Source organism: Heptranchias perlo, chromosome 11, assembly GCF_035084215.1.
Source record: "Heptranchias perlo isolate sHepPer1 chromosome 11, sHepPer1.hap1, whole genome shotgun sequence".
NCBI lineage: Eukaryota > Metazoa > Chordata > Chondrichthyes > Hexanchiformes > Hexanchidae > Heptranchias > Heptranchias perlo.
Genome location: NC_090335.1, coordinates 55,562,392 through 55,580,838, shown reverse-complemented (window position 1 = coordinate 55,580,838; position 18,447 = coordinate 55,562,392). Strand labels below are relative to the sequence as shown.

The 18,447-nt window shown below is 45.1% G+C and overlaps 1 protein-coding gene across 5 annotated transcripts in view; it reads left to right on the top strand.

Annotated features, from left to right (window-relative positions):
* The window catches only part of LOC137327361 (NXPE family member 3-like), a 60,089-nt gene that overhangs the window by 14,341 nt on the left and 27,301 nt on the right, over nucleotides 1-18,447 (top strand). For 2 of the 5 annotated variants that reach the window (XM_067993078.1, XM_067993074.1), the window contains exon 1: nucleotides 12,389-12,841. The exons of 1 other annotated variant lie outside the window; for it this stretch is intronic. The gene's annotated coding sequence lies outside the window, so the exon portion shown is untranslated. 2 more of the 5 variants (XM_067993076.1, XM_067993077.1) reach the window with 2 other exon arrangements.

Genomic DNA, 18,447 nt, shown 5'->3' with positions numbered 1-18,447 from the left:
ACAATATCCCCACTTTCAGTTTTTAAGGGGCCAACACTGCTCCTGACCACCCTCTTTTTCCTAATATAACTATAAAAGTTCTTCGTATTGGTTTTGATATCCCTTGCAAGTTTCTTTTCATACTCTCTTTTTGGAACTCTTACTATCTGTTTTGTGACCCTTTGTTGATCTTTGTATCTTTCCCATTCGCCAGAATCTGTGCCATTTTTTGCCTTTTTGTATGCCCTTTCCTTATGACTTATACTGTCCCTTACCTCTTTAGTGGCTGTTTTTTTTGGCAAGTAGAGTTCTTGCCCCTCAGGGGTATAAACCGATTCTGTATCACGTTAAATGTTTCTTTAAACATTTCCCACTGATCATCAGGCGTTTTACCCATTAACAGATTTGCCCAGTTTACTGTGGACAGTCTCTGTCTCATCCCATTGAAGTCGGCCTTACCCAAGTCTAGAATCTTAGCAGCTGGTTCACTTTTTTCCCTTTCAAACACTACCTTGAACTCGATCATGTTATGATCGCTATTGGATAGATGTTCACGCACAGTTAAGCTGTTAACTAAATCTGGTTCATTACTCATTAATAAATCTAGTATGGCTTGCCCCCTTGTTGCCTCTAGGACATACTGCTGTAGAAAACTATCCCGGGCACACTCAAGAAATTCACTACCTTTCTGACAGTTTCCAGTCTGCTTTTCCCAATCTATGTAAAGGTTAAAGTCCCCCATTAAGACTACTATGCATTTCTTACACGCTTGTCTAATCTCTGCATTTATACAATCTAGCACTTCAGAGCTGCTGCCAGGGGTCCTATACACAACTCCCACTATATTCTTAGATCCTTTCCTATTTCTCAATTCAACCCATAAGGTCTCTGTTGGCTGCTTACCACTCGTTATATCCTCCTTTATCATTGAAGTGATTTCATCTCTAATCACTAAGGCTACTCCTCCCCCTCTTCCATTTTCCCTGTCTCTCCTGTAGACCTTATAACCCGGTATATTTAGTTCCCAATCCTGACCATCCTGCAGCCATGTCTCAGTAATAGCTATCATGTCATACCCTCCAATTTGAATTTGAACCTGTAGTTCATTTAATTAATTCCTTATACTCCATGCATTTGTATATAGAACTCTTAGTTGGGCCACACACCATAGCCTGACCTTCAGCTTTGATGCTGGGTTAATCGCTTTACACCTTCTAGTTTTCACTTTATCTCTCGTGCCTAAAGTACACTTTCTTTCTGCTGCTCTACGCTTTTCCCTTTCACTTGTTCTTAAACAACTATTTGTACTATTTGTATTGTAAATTTCCCCTGGGTCCTCCCCTCTCTTGCTGCTCTCAACTTTACTCTCTTCTGACTCCCCGCTCAGGTTCTCACCCCCTGCCACTATAGTTTAAACCCTCCCCAACAGCAGTAGCAAACCCCCCTGCAAGGATATTAGTCCTGGATCTGTTGAGGTGCAACCCGTCCGGCTTGTACAGGTCCCACCTTCTCCAGAATCAGTCCCAATTCCTCAGGAATCTAAATCCCTCCCTCCTGCACCAATCCTCCAGCCACGCATTCATCTGATCTATTCTCCTGTTCCTATACTCACTAGCACGTGGCACTGGTAGTAATCCTGAGATCACTACCTTTGAAGTCCTGCTTTTTAACTTATTTCTGCTTGCAGGACCTCATCCCTCTTTTTACCTATGTCATTGGTACCGATATGGAGTAGAACTGACTAGTTAAATGGTGCAGAGCTTGTTATTCATTAACCACCAATTCTAGCTATGCAGTTTTTTTTATTAACTCTTGGGCAATGCTGAATGCTTGTTTACATTAAAAGCATTTATAAATGCAGGTCATTGTGGCAAAATGAACTAAATTTTATTTGGTTATTTGGACACCAGGATTTTTGGAGGCATTGTATTTACAACAACAACAACTTGCACTTGTATAGTGCCTTTAACACAGTAAAATGTCCCAAGGCGCTTCACAGGAGCAATTATCAAACAAAATTTGACACCGAGCCACATAAGGAGATATTAGGACAGGTCAAAGAGGTAGGTTTTAAGAGGGATCTTAAAGGAGGAGAGAGGTAGGGAGCTGGAGAGGCTTAGGGAGGGAATTCCAGAGCTTAAAGCCTAGGTAGCTGAAGGCACGAATGCCAATAATTTTTTCCATGGAAACCATAAATCAGTGGCCTATGTTATGACAAACTATTGGTCAAATCTTTTGTTTTAAGTACTTTTCCTTACAGCATGGAACATGTTTTTTGTGCTTTACCTGAAAGTTCTTTCATCATTTGAAGAGAGGGCCCCTGAATCTGTTCTCTTATAATAGCTTTGTGAATCTGTACTTTGTGAATCCAGGCAACTCTCACCCATTAGAATATTTGACATGTATCTTCCACATTAACTGAAAACAAGCACAAATAAGAACACAGGGTGAAGGAAATTTTAGGTTTTCTAACATTATGATTAGTCAACAGCACCATTATTGTTGTATCATGCAACTACCAGGATGGTAGAAGGAAAACTAGATGGACCTTGGTCTATTTTCATCTAGCAATTGCTATGTTCCTATGGTCTCCTTTGTTTAATTTCCTTGAGGAGGGCTTTCAGGTCTGAGTCTGCGAAATTCTGGATTCTTCTTCTGTGCCTGGTTGCAATGTCTGCTGCCTTGTTTGGCTACTAGTTCCAACAACAACAACAATTTGCATTTATATAGCACCTTTAACTAGTAAAACGTACCAAGTTGCTTCACAGGAGCGATTTTCAACCAAAATTTGACACCGAGCCACATAAGGAGATATTAGGACAGGTGACCAAAAGCTAGGTCAAAGTAGGATTTAAGGAGCGCCTTAAAGGAGGAGAAAGAGGTAGAGAGGTGGAGAGGTTTAGGGAGAGAATTCCAGATCTTAGGGCCTAGGCAGCTGAAGGCACAGGCGCCAGTGGTGGAGTGATTAAAATCGGGGATGTGTAAGACGCAAGAATTGAAGGAGCGCAGAGATCCCGGAGGGTTGTAGGGCTGGAGGAGGTCACAGAGATAAGGAGGGACGAGGCCATGGAGGGATTTGAAAACAAGGATGAGAATTTTAAAATCGAGGTGTTCCCGAACCAGGAGCCAAAGTAGGTCAGCGAGCACAGGGGTGATGAGTGAATGGGACTTGGTGTGAGTTAGGATATGGGCAGCAGAGTTTTGGATGAGCTCAAGTTTATGGAGGGTGGAAGATGGGAGGCCGGCCAGGAGAGCATTGGAATAGTCTTGGAATTGGAGGAGGATAGTGTGGTCAACCGTGTCAAAGGCTGCAGACAGGTCGAGAAGGATGAGGAGGGATAGTTTACCACAGTCACAGTCACATAGGATGTCATTTCATAAGTGCCGTTTCCATACTGTGGCAGGAACGGAGACCTGATTGGAAGAATTCAAACATGGAGCTGCAGGAAAGATGGGCACAGATTTGGGAGGCGACAACACTTTAAGGACTTTGGAGAGGAAAGGGAGGTTGGAGCTAGAGCGGTAATTTTTAAGGACAGAGGGGTCAAGAGTGGGTATTTTGAGGAGGGGTGTGATGAAGCTGGATTTGAAGGGGAGGGGGACAGTACCAGAGTACTCTTCTGCTGTGCTGCCGATCTCCGACTCTTCTACTATCCTCCTGATCTCCGACTCTTCTACTATCCTCCTGATCTCTGACTCTTCTACTATCCTCCTGATCTCCGACTCTTCTACTATCCTCCTGATCTCCGACTCTTCTACTATCCTCCTGATCTCCGACTCTTCTACTATCCTCCTGATCTCCGACTCTTCTACTATCCTCCTGATCTCCGACTCTTCTACTATCCTCCTGATCTCCGACTCTTCTACTATCCTCCTGATCTCCGACTCTTCTACTATCCTCCTGATCTCCGACTCTTCTACTATCCTCCTGATCTCCGACTCTTCTACTATCCTCCTGATCTCTGACTCTTCTACTATCCTCCTGATCTCCGACTCTTCTACTATCCTCCTGATCTCCGACTCTTCTACTATCCTCCTGATCTCTGACTCTTCTACTATCCTCCTGATCTCCGACTCTTCTACTATCCTCCTGATCTCCGACTCTTCTACTATCCTCCTGATCTCCGACTCTTCTACTATCCTCCTGATCTCTGACTCTTCTACTATCCTCCTGATCTCCGACTCTTCTACTATCCTCCTGATCTCTGACTCTTCTACTATCCTCCTGATCTCTGACTCTTCTACTATCCTCCTGATCTCCGACTCTTCTACTATCCTCCTGATCTCCGACTCTTCTACTATCCTCCTGATCTCCGACTCTTCTGCCAACCCGATTACTTTCCGGCTGGTGATCTCCTCCATGGTTCCCCCCCCGATGTCATCCACAGCCCCACAGGCGCTGTGTATCTGAAATGCAGATTACATGGCGCCTTATTGAGCCTTGCACACAGTTGGTCTGCAGGCACTGAATGCACTATATGCTGACTGGCTGCATCGGGTATGCTGAGCACCTCAGACAGATCAAGGGCCTCGAGCCACTGTGTCCAATAATAAGGGGTGTTTGCTGTCACATTATCAGCCCTACAGAGTGGGCCCACTGCATAAGACAAAAAAACAAGGAGTCCAGCACACACTATTTATATACCACTAATGCACAAAGGTAAAACAAGGAGTAGAAATTGAGGAATGCTATAAGAACACGGACATTTGTGATTTGTACTTACAAATGAAATGATTATAGAATTTTGCCCAAAACGTGTTGCGGTCTATGTTCACGCACAAAGATTTTCCCACAGGCTACAACAATGGTGCACATGTGCTTCTCCGCACTAACTTTAACAGACATCTGGACATGAGTGAATGGATGAGGAGAGCTCCGAGTTAGAAATGAACCATTCTTTCGCTATTAAGCAATGCCTACATTTTGTATCCTGTGCTTAGGTGTTACAGGAAGTGAGGCAAAGAAAACCATGCCTTGTTTAGGACTATTCTGCTTAGAAACACAGAAAGTTCCTTGGCTTGCGTATTAAAGAAAGTTTAACTATTTACTCACAGCACACCTGTAAGTAATGCTGAGGATACGCAGGGTGCCAAAACTTGAACAAATAGAACACAGTAGTAGACCTATGGAAGATGCTGGGATGCAGCCACACTTCAGTTGTTAACTCCTCCATGGCCCCCCACCACTCGCCGACGCCCTCCACGGCCCACAATCTCTCCCTTCTAGCCTCCTCTCCGATCCCCGGACTTGCCACCCATCAGCCAGCTAGCCTGTCAGTCTGGCTGGCTGTCGTGCGGGAAACCCAGAAGCAAAAATAATTGGCTTCAGTTGGGTTGCCATCGCAGATTCCGACGCACTCATTCCCACCCGAAAATCTAGCCACCCGCTCTCTTCCCAAAATCATGCCCAGTACGTGGGCACGGGATGTGACTTTATGTGATCGATTTACACCGTTCTGAATTTAGTGTCCTTGGGATTTGCAGGGAATTCAGAGCCTGCACTTCAAACAGGCGCAAGCCTCATTTAAATTGAATAATCATATTAAGTATGATCTTAGGTGAATTTGACGCACTTTTGCCAAGCTCTTCCCCCAACCCATATAAACTGAGCAGTCATAGGCTCCTTTAAATGGATACAAAAGGTGCCAATCACTGAGTTGTCACAGCGTTGGTGAGAAAAATTGAGTCTGTGCCTGATCCCTCTGAACTTTGTGGCTCCCCTTCAGATGGCTGTTAAGACGCCACTCGCTCCATGATGATCTGCATTTACCTAAATCTCTCAGGATGTCATGGAGCCTTTTTGCACCTTCATTAAACCTGATCTGAAGGTAGTTCCAGTGGAGTACGTAGCATTCAGAGATTCTCTTTTCCTGTACCTTCCTGTTCCTCTTCTGCCATCTCACTTGGGATTCCATAGGCTGCTAGGATCTGTGCTGGAACTTGGGACAGGCGGAGTGTTTGATGCAAGCTGCTGTACTGTGCCAAGGACTGTGATGTCTCTTTGTCTTCCATCATCATCTTGGGAAGCATTTGTAAGGAAAAAAAAGTGAAGAATTAGAAAGGATCCCTGATGGAATGTCGACAAGGTTTACAGCACATTTTGAGTCCAACAATATGATGCTTAGCACCCATAATGCTTCTACGCCATATACAAACATACATTAAAGGGCATGTGCTGGCAACTTATCTGGTGACCCTCTGTGAAAAGAAATGTCTCCTAGCGTCTAACCTAGTTCTATGCTTTCGTAACTTATAATTACATCCCCTGGTCCTTCCTAACCTATTTAGGTCAAATAGCCTGTGCACATGGATGGAGTCTAATTCTTTCATTATTTTAAAGATCTCAATCATATCTCCTCAAAATCTATGCTTTTTCAAAAAAGCTTGTCCTGATAACTAAGTGTGCTTAAACTAGTGGCTCTCCTCTGTACCTTTTCCAGGGTCTCATTATACCCGACCATGCGAGAGAACGAAAAGGGAACACAGTATTCTAGATGTGATCTGTACTTCTTTGTTTTATATTGATTGCCCATTCACTTTCACAATGACCTCGCAACTCGAGTAATGGACCTTCAATGAGCCATGCTCTATAACCCTCAGATCCATTTCCCACTCAGCAACTTTGAGCATACAACAGGAGGAGGCCCTTCATTGTTGCAAACTCTAACTCCAATGGAGGATGTGGCCATCAACATTGTTGGCAGAGAGAGGGCAATCAGCATTGGAGATGATGACACTGAAGGCCGTGCACAGCAGGGTATTTTGGCATTTTTCCTTCCTTTTCTCTTTCTACTTAACTCTCTTGCTCACACACACACAGACATACACATACACAGCGTGACAGCCTGGTGCTGCATTGCACTGCCACTCATCTGCTACTGCTTATTCTTGCCAATATGATGCTTATCCTTGTCCCTCTGTCCTTTATCTAGGCTATTCAGATGTCTTGGGACCTGCAACCACACAGATGGAAGGGGACAACCCTCCTGAAGATGTTCCACAACTCACTCTTACCTTTCCAAGCACCAGCACAGAAACTGACACCCTGGGTGGTGTATATCTATTGAGCTAGAGGGGTCTGCACAAGATGATTCACAGAGCACAAGTGGCAGATGCAATTGGAAAGGACAGCCCAGGAAATGGCTCACCTGAGGGCAAACTTGGGCACTAGCTCTGCTGAAGAGGACAGAGATGTAAATTTTAGGGGCCCAGCCTTCAAAAGAAAAATCCTTCCTGCGCACCAGTAATTACTGAAAGTATTGGACTGCGCGCCAGAGAGCTACTTCAACATGTTAGAGAGTGTGGCGATCAGTACCAATTTGTGTGGGGAGGTTCCGACGCATGGCATCAACCTTCTGCAGTCAATCAAAGGCCACTGCAGTTGGACCCTCCTTGCAAGAGTCTGTGGCACTAGTAATAGCATCTCTCAGGGACACTCATACTGGGGCCACCTGGGCTCTGAGCCCAACTATACCCTTGGATAGGTTGGAAAACTGAATGGAGAGGGGCTTCAGTTGGGTACACGGATACCCTACAGTCTGTTCTCCCACAGATCAGTGGGAGTGCTGAGCCGCAGCAGATAACAGGGCCATTTGTGCAATGGGACTCTCTTTGTTTCTGTCTCCCAGTGTGTTGGGGGTATTCTAACCATTCCTCCCCCACCACACACCTGGAGGGAATGGTGAGTGCGGGGGGTTAGATGGCTGGGGTGGGAAGGTTTGCGTGGCATTGCATTCTGGACTGAGTCGGACCTGCCATCAAAAGCCGGCAGTAGGCAGGATACTGGCCACAGGACGTTCAGGAAAGTTAATTTTCAAAAGCCTTTTTAATGGTTCTTCATAGGCCAGGAGGAGCAGAAGTACCTTGGCACCCCCCCCACCCTCGATCGTGGACTTTCCCAATTCTCCCACCATTCCGGATTTATCTTGACGGGGACTGTTTTCATGGGTCGCCAGCAGCAGCCTGACCCCTCCATTAATTTCGACTCCTGCCCACTGGTGGTGACGTAATTTCCAATGGCTTCGTGAGTTAGTATCGGGGCATGAAATTAAGGCCCCGGAGTTAAAATCTCCCGTCTCCTGGGTGTCACGCTCCAGTGGTTAAATTCTGTTAATGGGAGGCAGATGATAGCCGGGGGAGGAGAGACCAGCAGCAGGCGGATGATTTTTTTGGGGCTAGAATGGTCCCACAAAAATCACTCAAAATCCTTACCTTCACAGTTTTCAGAGCAGCCTCCAGCAATCCCTTTAAGGACGACTGGTTAGGCCTCTCTATGTATAGTTCCACGGGGCCTGGCTTGTGCAGCACGCACTCCCACCCAGTGAAAGCCCATTAGGCAGAGTCAACATGGTTTTATGAAAGGGAAATCGTGTTTGACAAATTTATTAGAGTTTTTTGACGCGCATCAAGGTAGATAAATCTCCGGGACCTGATGAAATGTATCCCAGGACGTTATGGGAGGTTAGGGAGGAAATTGCGGGTCCCCTAGCAGAGATATTTGAATCATCCACCGCGACAGGTGAGGTGCCTGAAGATTGGAGGGTAGCAAATGTTGTGCCTTTGTTTAAGAAGGGCGGCAGGGAAAAGCCTGGGAACTACAGACCGGTGAGCCTGACATCTGTAGTGGGTAAGTTGTTAGAGGGTATTCTGAGGGACAGGATCTACAGGCATTTGGAGAGGCAGGGACTAATTAGGAACAGTCAGCATGGTTTTGTGAGAGGAAAATCATGTCTCAAGAATTTGATTGAGTTTTTTGAAGGGGTAACCAAGAAGATAGATGAGGGCTGTGCAGTAGACGTGGTCTACATGGACTTCAGCAAAGCCTTTGACAAGGTACCGCATGGTAGGTTGTTACATAAGGTTAAATCTCATGGGATCCAAGATGAGGTAGCCAATTGGATACAAAATTGGCTTGACGACAGAAGACAGAGGGTGGTTGTAGAGGGTTGTTTTTCAAACTGGATGCCTGTGTCCAGCGGTGTGCCTCAGGGATCGGTGCTGGGTCCGCTGTTATTTGTTATTTATATTAATGATTTGGATGAGAATTTAGGAGGCATGGTTAGTAAGTTTGCAGATGACACCAAGATTGGTGGCATTGTGGACAGTGAAGAAGGTTATCTAGGATTGCAACGGGATCTTGATAAATTGGGCCAGTGGGCCGATGAATGGCAGATGGAGTTTAATTTAGATAAATGTGAGGTGATGCATTTTGGTAGATCGAATCGGGCCAGGACCTACTCCGTTAATGGTAGGGCGTTGGGGAGAGTTATAGAACAAAGAGATCTAGGAGTACAGGTTCATAGCTCCTTGAAAGTGGAGTCACAGGTGGATAGGGTGGTGAAGAAGGCATTCGGCATGCTTGGTTTCATTGGTCAGAACATTGAATGCAGGAGTTGGGATGTATTGTTGAAGTTGTACAGGGCATTGGTGAGGCCACACTTGGAGTACTGTGTACAGTTCTGGTCACCCTATTATAGAAAGGATATTATTAAACTAGAAAGAGTGCAGAAAAGATTTACTAGGATGCTACCAGGACTTGATGGTTTGACTTACAGGGAGAGGTTAGACAGACTGGGACTTTTTTCCCTGGAGAGTAGGAGGTTAAGGGGTGATCTTATAGAAGTCTATAAAATAATGAGGGGCATAGATAAGGTAGATAGTCAAAATCTTTTCCCAAAGGTAGGGGAATCTATAACGAGGGGGCATAGATTTAAGGTGAGAGGGGAGAGATACAAAAGGGTCCAGAGGGGCAATTTTTTCACTCAAAGGGTGGTGAGTGTCTGGAACGAGCTGCCAGAGGCAGTAGTAGAGGCGGGTACAATTTTGTCTTTTAAAAAGCATTTGGACAGTTACATGGGTAAGATGGGTATAGAGGGATATGGGCCAAGTGCAGGCAATTGGGACTAGCTTAGTGGTATAAACTGGGCGACATGGACATGTTGGGCCGAAGGGCCTGTTTCCATGTTGTAACTTCTATGATTCTATGATTCTATGATTCTATGTAACTAGCAGGGTAGATAAAGGGGAACCAGTGGATGTAGAATAGAGTATTTTTTAAATAATAAGAATCTATTAAATGTTGGTGTCCAGAGAGACTTGGGTGTCCTTGTACAAGAAACACAAAAAGTCAGCATGCAGGTACAGCAAGCAATTAGGAAAGCAAATGGAATGTTGGCCTTTATTGTAAGGGGTTTGGAGTACAAAAGTAAGGGAGTCTCACTACAATTGTGCAGGGCTTTGGTGAGACCTCACCTGGAGTACAGTGTACAGTTTTGGTCTCCTTATCTAAGGAAGGATATACTTGCCTTAGAGGCGGTGCAGCGAAGGTTCACTAGATTAATTCCTGGGATGAGAGGGTTGTCCTATGAGAAGAGGTTGAGGAGAATGGGCCTAAACTCTCTGGAGTTTAGAAGAATGAGAGGTGATCTCATTGAAACATATAATATACTGAGGGGACTTGACAGGGTAGATGCTGAGAGGTTATTTCCCATGGCTGGAGAGTCTACAACTAGGGGCATAGTCTCAGGATAAGGGGTCGACCATTTAAGACAGAGATGAGGAGGAATTTCTTCACTCAGAGGTTTGTGAATCTTTGGAATTCTCTACCCCAGAGGGCTGTGGATGCTGAGATAGACAGATTTCTGGTCTCTAGGGGAATCAAGGGATATGGGGATCGAGCAGGAAAGTGGAGTTGAGGTCGAAGATCTGCCATGATCTGATTGAATGGCAGAGCCGACTCAGCCTACTCCTGCTCCTATTTCTTATGTTCTTATGTTATATATTTTGATAAGGTGCCACATATGCAAGATAAGGGCTCATGGGATTGGGGGTAACATATTAGCATGGATAGAGGATTGGTTAACGGACAGAAAACAGACAGAAGGGATAAATGGGTCATTTTCAAGTTGCAAGGCTGTAACTATTGGGGTATCGCAAGGATTGGTGCTTGGGCCTCAGCTATTTACCTCACCTGGAGTACAGTGTACAGTTTTGGTCTCTTTATCTAAGGAAGGATATACTTGCCTTAGAGGTGGTGCAACAGAGGTTCACTAGATTAATTCCTGGGATGAGAGGGTTATCCTATGAGGAGAATGGGTCTATACTCTCTGGAGTTTAGAAGAATGAGAGGTGATCTCATTGAAACATCTAAGATTCTGAGGGGGCTTGACAGGGTAGATGCTGAGAGGTTGTTCCCCTGGCTGGAGAGTCTAGAACTAAAGGGCATAGTTGCAGGATAGGGGTCGGCCATTTAAGACTGAGATGAGGAGGAATTTCTTCACTCAGAGGGTTGTGAATCTTTGGAATTCTCTACCCCAGAGGACTGTGGAAGCTGAGTCGTTGAGTATATTCACGGCTGAGATAGATTTTTGGACTCGAAGGGAATCAAGGGATATGGGGATTGGGCAGGAAAGTGGAGTTGAGGTTGAAGATTAACCATGATCTGATTGAATGGCGGAGCAGGCCTGAGGGGCCGTATGGCCAACTCCTGCTTCTATTTCTTATGGTCTTATAAAATTGCATAAGGGTCCTACGTACACCACAGGATCCTGATTTGCATACGCTAAGGAGGCACCTGTTTGTTTTCGATGGGCTCCTGGGCTGCTCATATGAATGGCCCCACTAAACTGATAATTGCTCAGACATTGGCAGAAATGGGGCAGTAAGCTATTCTGTGACCTTCAGTGTACCACCATCCATTCCAACCCAGCGGAGGGGATGAAAATTGACCCCAGCATGTTTGATGTGTCTGTGACTCTATGACCTCTCTCTGGCCCTTATGTAGGCACAAGGAGGAAGCTCTACAACTCTTGGGCAGGCACACCAGAAAAGCAGTGGGAGATGAAGAAGTTGTAATGGGATGGATCATCTACAGTAGTATGAGTGGTTACAGTCTTCAGACATTCTGATTAATTGTATGTCCTCCTATTATTGCTCAGTCACTTCTTCGAAAGCACAAGTGTGAGTGCACCTTCCTAAAACTACTGAAAACAGTGCATATTTATATATCTCAAAGACAGCACATCTCAACATCAGATGGCTTTCTCTGAACCTATTAATTCTGAGATTATTGTCTTGTGATCCTTGTGTGCTATATGCTACTGCACCAGCTGGTTGGCAGTGTTGCACCACATATACTTCATTCTAACTGGAATGTGGAAGCCATTTCAACTGGGATGTTAATGACCTTAAATGGATAAGATCGCATGATTGTAAACATTCACATTTTTCAAGGATGTTAGTGACTTACCCCCGAACTTTCTGCACTGCTGTTTCATTATAACTGGCATGCTGCTCATGCTGGTCCTCTTCCTGTGGCTAGCTTTGGCCTGGAATGAAGATGCTAGAAATATCCTGTCAGTGGTGGCAATACTGCATATTACAATTTTGAACTGTAATGGGTAAGGTTTTAGTGTTCACATCGCAAGGAGAATGTGGTTTCTGGCTTTGTGTGCAAGATTGTTCAGTTAACAGATTAACTTTCTTGGTGTTACTATTCTTTTGATGTTGAGGTCAATTCAGATGCTTTTATTTTTATCTTTAACTGCTACAAGTTATGATATCCAGTTCCTTTACTTGTTTTGCTCAAGTATCAGTAAACCATAAAACAGCCAGCGAGGCCACCGTAATGGAAAGTTTTGGGGAAACTGATAGCAGTACTTAGAGCTCAGAGGGCAGTGTGACAGTTAACTGAACGTAATAAACACGAAACCAGATATTTCTCCTGTAAGACCCAGAAATAGGAAACAAATATTTTAAATCAACCATTTGGGGGCATTCATTCACTGAAGTTTGAAGGAGTGCAAAAGGAGAATGGACAAATAAAATTGGAAAGAAAACAAGACTTCTTAAGAAAGAAATAACGGTAAGTTTCAGTAAAAAGGAAGGAAGAGTTACAATTACTTCCAAAAATAAAATGAGATATAAGAGCAGCACGGTGTTTGTGGGCAGACATTTTTTGCAAAATATTGTACAAAGTTAATAATTAGAGATGTGAGTAACTTTACCAAACAAATACTATTTAAGTTTTCAGCTTTAGTGATGGTTGAATGAAAGTACAAGGCTGAATAAGTTGGAGTCAAATCTTGTCCTGTTATGGTTATGTCAATTTTTAAAATCTTTTGTAAAGATATTCACTGTTTAAAAAGGTAAAAATATGACGGCAGATAGTCACAGTTTGACGTAAACAGACAGTTTGCTGCTTGAATGCTTATTTGCTTTCGTGTTGCTGTACAAGCTGTACAAGTATGTGAACTCTGATGTTCCTAGGTTTACTTTGTGCTTAGATTTCTTTATTGTGCTTTTTTTTCTGCAGATTTAAGAAGCAGAAAGTATCAACCAGACTGAATTATGATCCTAGAGCACCCTTTATGTAAAACAGTCACAACCAAACTATCCCTCTTTAAGCTTGACCCTATGTCCCCATAATCTAGAGTTTGTAGCAATCTTGAACATATTATTGGAGTTCAATTTAGTTATTCCCTTAAGCATCTCAACTATTGAATAATATGTCGCCTGAGCTTTCTCTTCTCCAGAAAGCCATACCTAATGAGAAACTCAGTGGTGACTTGCAATCGCCAGCAGCTGAGGTGCAAAAGCAAGCATGGAGATGAGCATAGGTCAAGTTAAGAAAGACTTTCTTTTCATAAGTCTGCAAAATATGTATTGCAAATATAAATAACAGGTAGGAGCCGAGCTATTGGGCAGAAACAAGGCAGGGCGGGAGTTAAAATGGAGAGAGGGACCTACCCATTGCTTTCTTGCCCCGATCCAGCCGAATGCAATTCTAAATTTCAGGCAGCAATGACACCTGCCCCTTGCTGGCTGGGTCCTCTTTAAATAGGCAGAGCGGGCTCCGATAACATCATATCTGCGATTTTAACCCGAGGCCTAAGTGGGGGAGCAGTGATGGGTCTCCCCTGCCCTGGGCTTCCTCCCTACTCCCTCAACTGGGATTCCCCTCACTTACTTTGTGCCAGAAACTGCACCCCAGAAGAATGGACAAATAAAATTGGTAAGAAAACAAGACTTCTTAAGAAATAACGGTAAATTTCAGCAAAAAGGAAGGAAGAGTTACAACAATTACTTCCAGAAATAAAATGAGATATAAGAGCAGCACGGTATTTGTGGGCAGATATTTTTTGCAAAATATTGTACAAGGTTAATAATTAGAGATGTGAGCAACCTTATCAAACAAATACTATTTGGCGGCGGCTTCCTGCTGTCCAATTTTTAACGGCCGAGCAGCCACTTCCCACCGTTTTGGTAGGGAAGTTAGCAAGTGGCTTGCTAATGAGCCCCGACCGCTGCGTCTCCCAAACGGGCATGCCGTTTGCAATACCACATTCCCGCCCGGGAGTTAAAATCGAGCCCATAGCTTCATCTTTTCATAGTAAATAGTAGAACCAGCCCTTTTGTCTTCAAAGCTTATGATGTGCTACATTTATTTCTAGCAAAGATGTACAGAGTTTCATTTATTTATATGAATCATTTTATTTCAAATTGGGGGAGTATGCTTTGTTCTTTGGTGAAACATGAAGTTCAATAACATTGTTGCCAACTATCCTTTTTTTGTGAGGCCCCAAGATTTCAGAAGTGTGATGAGTGGCAGTCTTGTCCATCTGGAGCCAACACCCTAGACCCTGTCGCAAATTGCGGGGACAGAGTCATTTTCATACTTGAGCTGGACGGCTAGATTGGGGGAGGCAGATGCTCTTTACAAGCTAAAAAGGAACTTTTTAAAAACATATTTTATGGCCACAGCAGGAATATTCTGGCCATTATTAGTTAATCAATCCCTTCTGGGATCAATTACTTTCACTCCCTCAGCTGTTTGCGGCCTTCTTAAGGCCCAGTAGGGAACCCTCTAAGCAAGTGTGAGTTTCCCTAGGCCTCTCGGAGGGCATACTGGCTGCAAATCCTGGGCCAGCCAAGCAACACCCCCAGACACACTCCCTAGAGTCTCCAGAAGACAGATGGGAAACAGGCAGAAAACTCGCTACTATTTGAATTTTTTTTATTTTTTTTATTCGTTCACGGGATGTGGGCGTCGCTGGCAAGGCCGGCATTTATTGCCCATCCCTAATTGCCCTTGAGAAGGTGGTAGTGAGCCGCCTTCTTGAACCGCTGCAGTCCGTGTGGTGACGGTTCTCCCACAGTGCTGTTAGGAAGGGAGTTCCAGGATTTTGACCCAGCGACAATGAAGGAATGGCGATATATTTCCAAGTCGGGATGGTGTGTGACTTGGAGGGGAACGTGCAGATGGTGTTGTTCCCATGCCCCTGCTGCCCTTGTCCTTCTAGGTAGTAGAGGTCGCGGGTTTGGGAGGTGCTGTCGAAGAAGCCTTGGCGAGTTGCTGCAGTGCATCCTGTGGATGGTGCACACTGCAGCCACAGTGCGCCGGTGGTGAAGGGAGTGAATGTTTAGGGTGGTGGATGGGGTGCCAATCAAGCGGGCTGCTTTATCTTGGATGGTGTCGAGCTTCTTGAGTGTTGTTTGAGCTGCACTCATCCAGGCAAGTGGAGAGTATTCCATCACACTCCTGACTTGTGCCTTGTAGATGGTGGAAAGGCTTTGGGGAGTCAGGAGGTGAGTCACTCGCCGCAGAATACCCAGCCTCTGACCTGCTCTCGTAGCCACAGTATTTATATGGTTGGTCCAGTTAAGTTTCTGGTCAATGGTGACCCCCAGGATGTTGATGGTGGGGGATTCGGCGATGGTAATGCCGTTGAATGTCAAGGGGAGGTGGTTAGACTCTCTCTTGCTGGAGATGGTCATTGCCTGGCACTTATCTGGCGCGAATGTTACTTGCCACTTATCAGCCCAAGCCTGGATGTTGTCCAGGTCTTGCTGCATGCGGGCTCGGACTGCTTCATTATCTGAGGGGTTGCGAATGGAACTGAACACTGTGCAGTCATCAGCGAACATCCCCATTTCTGACCTTATGATGGAGGGAAGGTCATTGATGAAGCAGCTGAAGATGGTTGGGCCTAGGACACTGCCCTGAGGAACTCCTGCAGCAATGCCCTGGGGCTGAGATGCTTGGCCTCCAACAACCACTACCATCTTCCTTTGTGCTAGGTATGACTCCAGCCACTGGAGAGTTTTCCCCCTGATTCCCATTGACTTCAATTTTACTAGGGCTCCTTGGTGCCACACTCGGTCAAATGCTGCCTTGATGTCAAGGGCAGTCACTCTCACCTCACCTCTGGAATTCAGCTCTTTTGTCCATGTTTGGACCAAGGCTGTAATGAGGTCTGGAGACGAGTGGTCCTGGCGGAACCCAAACTGAGCATCGGTGAGCAGGTTATTGGTGAGTAAGTGCCGCTTGATAGCACTGTCGACGACACCTTCCATCACTTTGCTGATGATTGACAGTAGACTGATGGGGCGGTAATTGGCCGGATTGGATTTGTCCTGCTTTTTGTGGACAGGACATACCTGGGCAATTTTCCACATTGTCGGCTGGATGCCAGTGTTGTAGCTGGACTGGAACAGCTTGGCTAGAGGCGCAGCTAGTTCTGGAGCACAAGTCTTCAGCACTACAGCTGGGATGTTGTCGGGGCCCATAGCCTTTGCTGTATCCAGTGCACTCAGCCGTTTCTTGATATCACGTGGAGTGAATCGAATTGGCCGAAGACTGGCTTCCGTGATGGTGGGGATATCGGGAGGAGGCTGAGATGGATTATCCACTCGGCACTTCTGGCTGAAGATGGTTGCAAACGCTTCAGCCTTGTCTTTTGCACTCACGTGCTGGACTCCGCCATCATTGAGAATGGGGATGTTTGCAGAGCCTCCTCCTCCCGTTAGTTGTTTAATTGTCCACCACCATTCACGACTGGATGTGGCAGGACTGCAGAGCTTTGATCTGATCCGTTGGTTGTGGAATCGCTTAGCTCTGTCTATAGCATGTTGCTTCCGCTGTTTAGCATGCATGTAGTCCTGAGTTGTAGCTTCACCAGGTTGGCACCTCATTTTTAGGTACGCCTGGTGCTGCTCCTGGCATGCTCTTCTACACTCCTCATTGAACCAGGGTTGATCCCCTGGCTTGTTGGTAATGGTAGAGTGAGGAATATGCCGGGCCATGAGGTTACAGATTGTGCTGGAATACAATTCTGCTGCTGCTGATGGCCCACAGCGCCTCATGGATGCCCAGTTTTGAGCTGGGCACCCATTTGAATGGGGCAAAAGCCAGTACATTGTGGACACAGTACATTGTGGGCGCAGTACATTGTGGGCGCAGTACATTGTGGACGCAGTACATTGTGGACGCAGTAATTGTGGACGCAGTACATTGTGGACGCAGTACATTGTGGACGCAGTACATTGTGGGCGCAGTACATTGTGGACACAGTACATTGTGGACACAGCGAATCAGCAGCCGGTTTTACATCTCTCCTGATTTTTATTTCTATTGACTTCAACGGAAATAAAAATGGGGAGAGGTGTAAAAAGGGATGCCAATTCACTATCACCCATATTACACTATTGCATAAAGTCAAGATCTACCCCTCAGTGTCCTTACTAGGTGGTCAAAGTATGAAACGATTGCATGTGGCCATTATCTGCATGGCCTCATGAGTGAAATTAGTCTTGTGACTTGGATGTAAGGCTATCATGCTACCATTCGCACACTCCACAGTTAGAATGACTTTTTATTTGTCTTTTAACCAATTTAATTTGTTTTTAATCTTCTTGAATAGTGTGAAGTGTTCATTGTTGCATTTGCTTCTGATTTGCCGCTTCTTGTTCAGAGAGATTTGGGTGTCCTTGTACATGAAGCACAGAAAGTTAACATGCAGATACAGCAAGCAATTAGGAAGGCAAATTGTATGTTGGCCTTTATTGCAAGGCGGTTGGAGTACAAGAGTAAGGAAGTTTTGCTGCAATTGTACAGGGCTTTGGTGAGACCACACCTGGAGTACTGTGTACAGTAGGTCTCCTTACCTAAGGAAGGATATACTTGCCTTAGAGGCAGTGCAACATAGGTTCTCTAGATTGATTCATGGGATGAGAGGGTTGTCCTATGAGGAGAGATTGGGTAAAATGGGCTTATACTCTCTGGTGTTTAGAAGAATGAGAGGTGATCTCATTGAAACATATAAGATTCTGAGAGGGCTTGACAGGGTAGATGCTGAGAGGCTGTTTTCCCTGGCTGGAATGTCTAGAACTAGGGGCATAGTCTCAGGATAAGGGGTCGACCATTTAAGACTGAGATGAGGAGGAATTTCTTCACTCAGAGGGTTGTGAATCTTTGGAATTCTCTACCTCAGAGGGCTGTGGATGTCCAGTCATTGAGTATATTCAAAATCATAGATTTTTTCACTCTAAGGGAATCAAGGGATATGGGGATCCGGCGGGAAAGTGGAGTTGAGGTCGAAGATTAGCCATCATCTTATTGAATGGGGGAGCAGGCTCGAGGGACCGTATGGCCTACTCCTGCACCTATTTCTTATGTTCTTAATTTCTCGG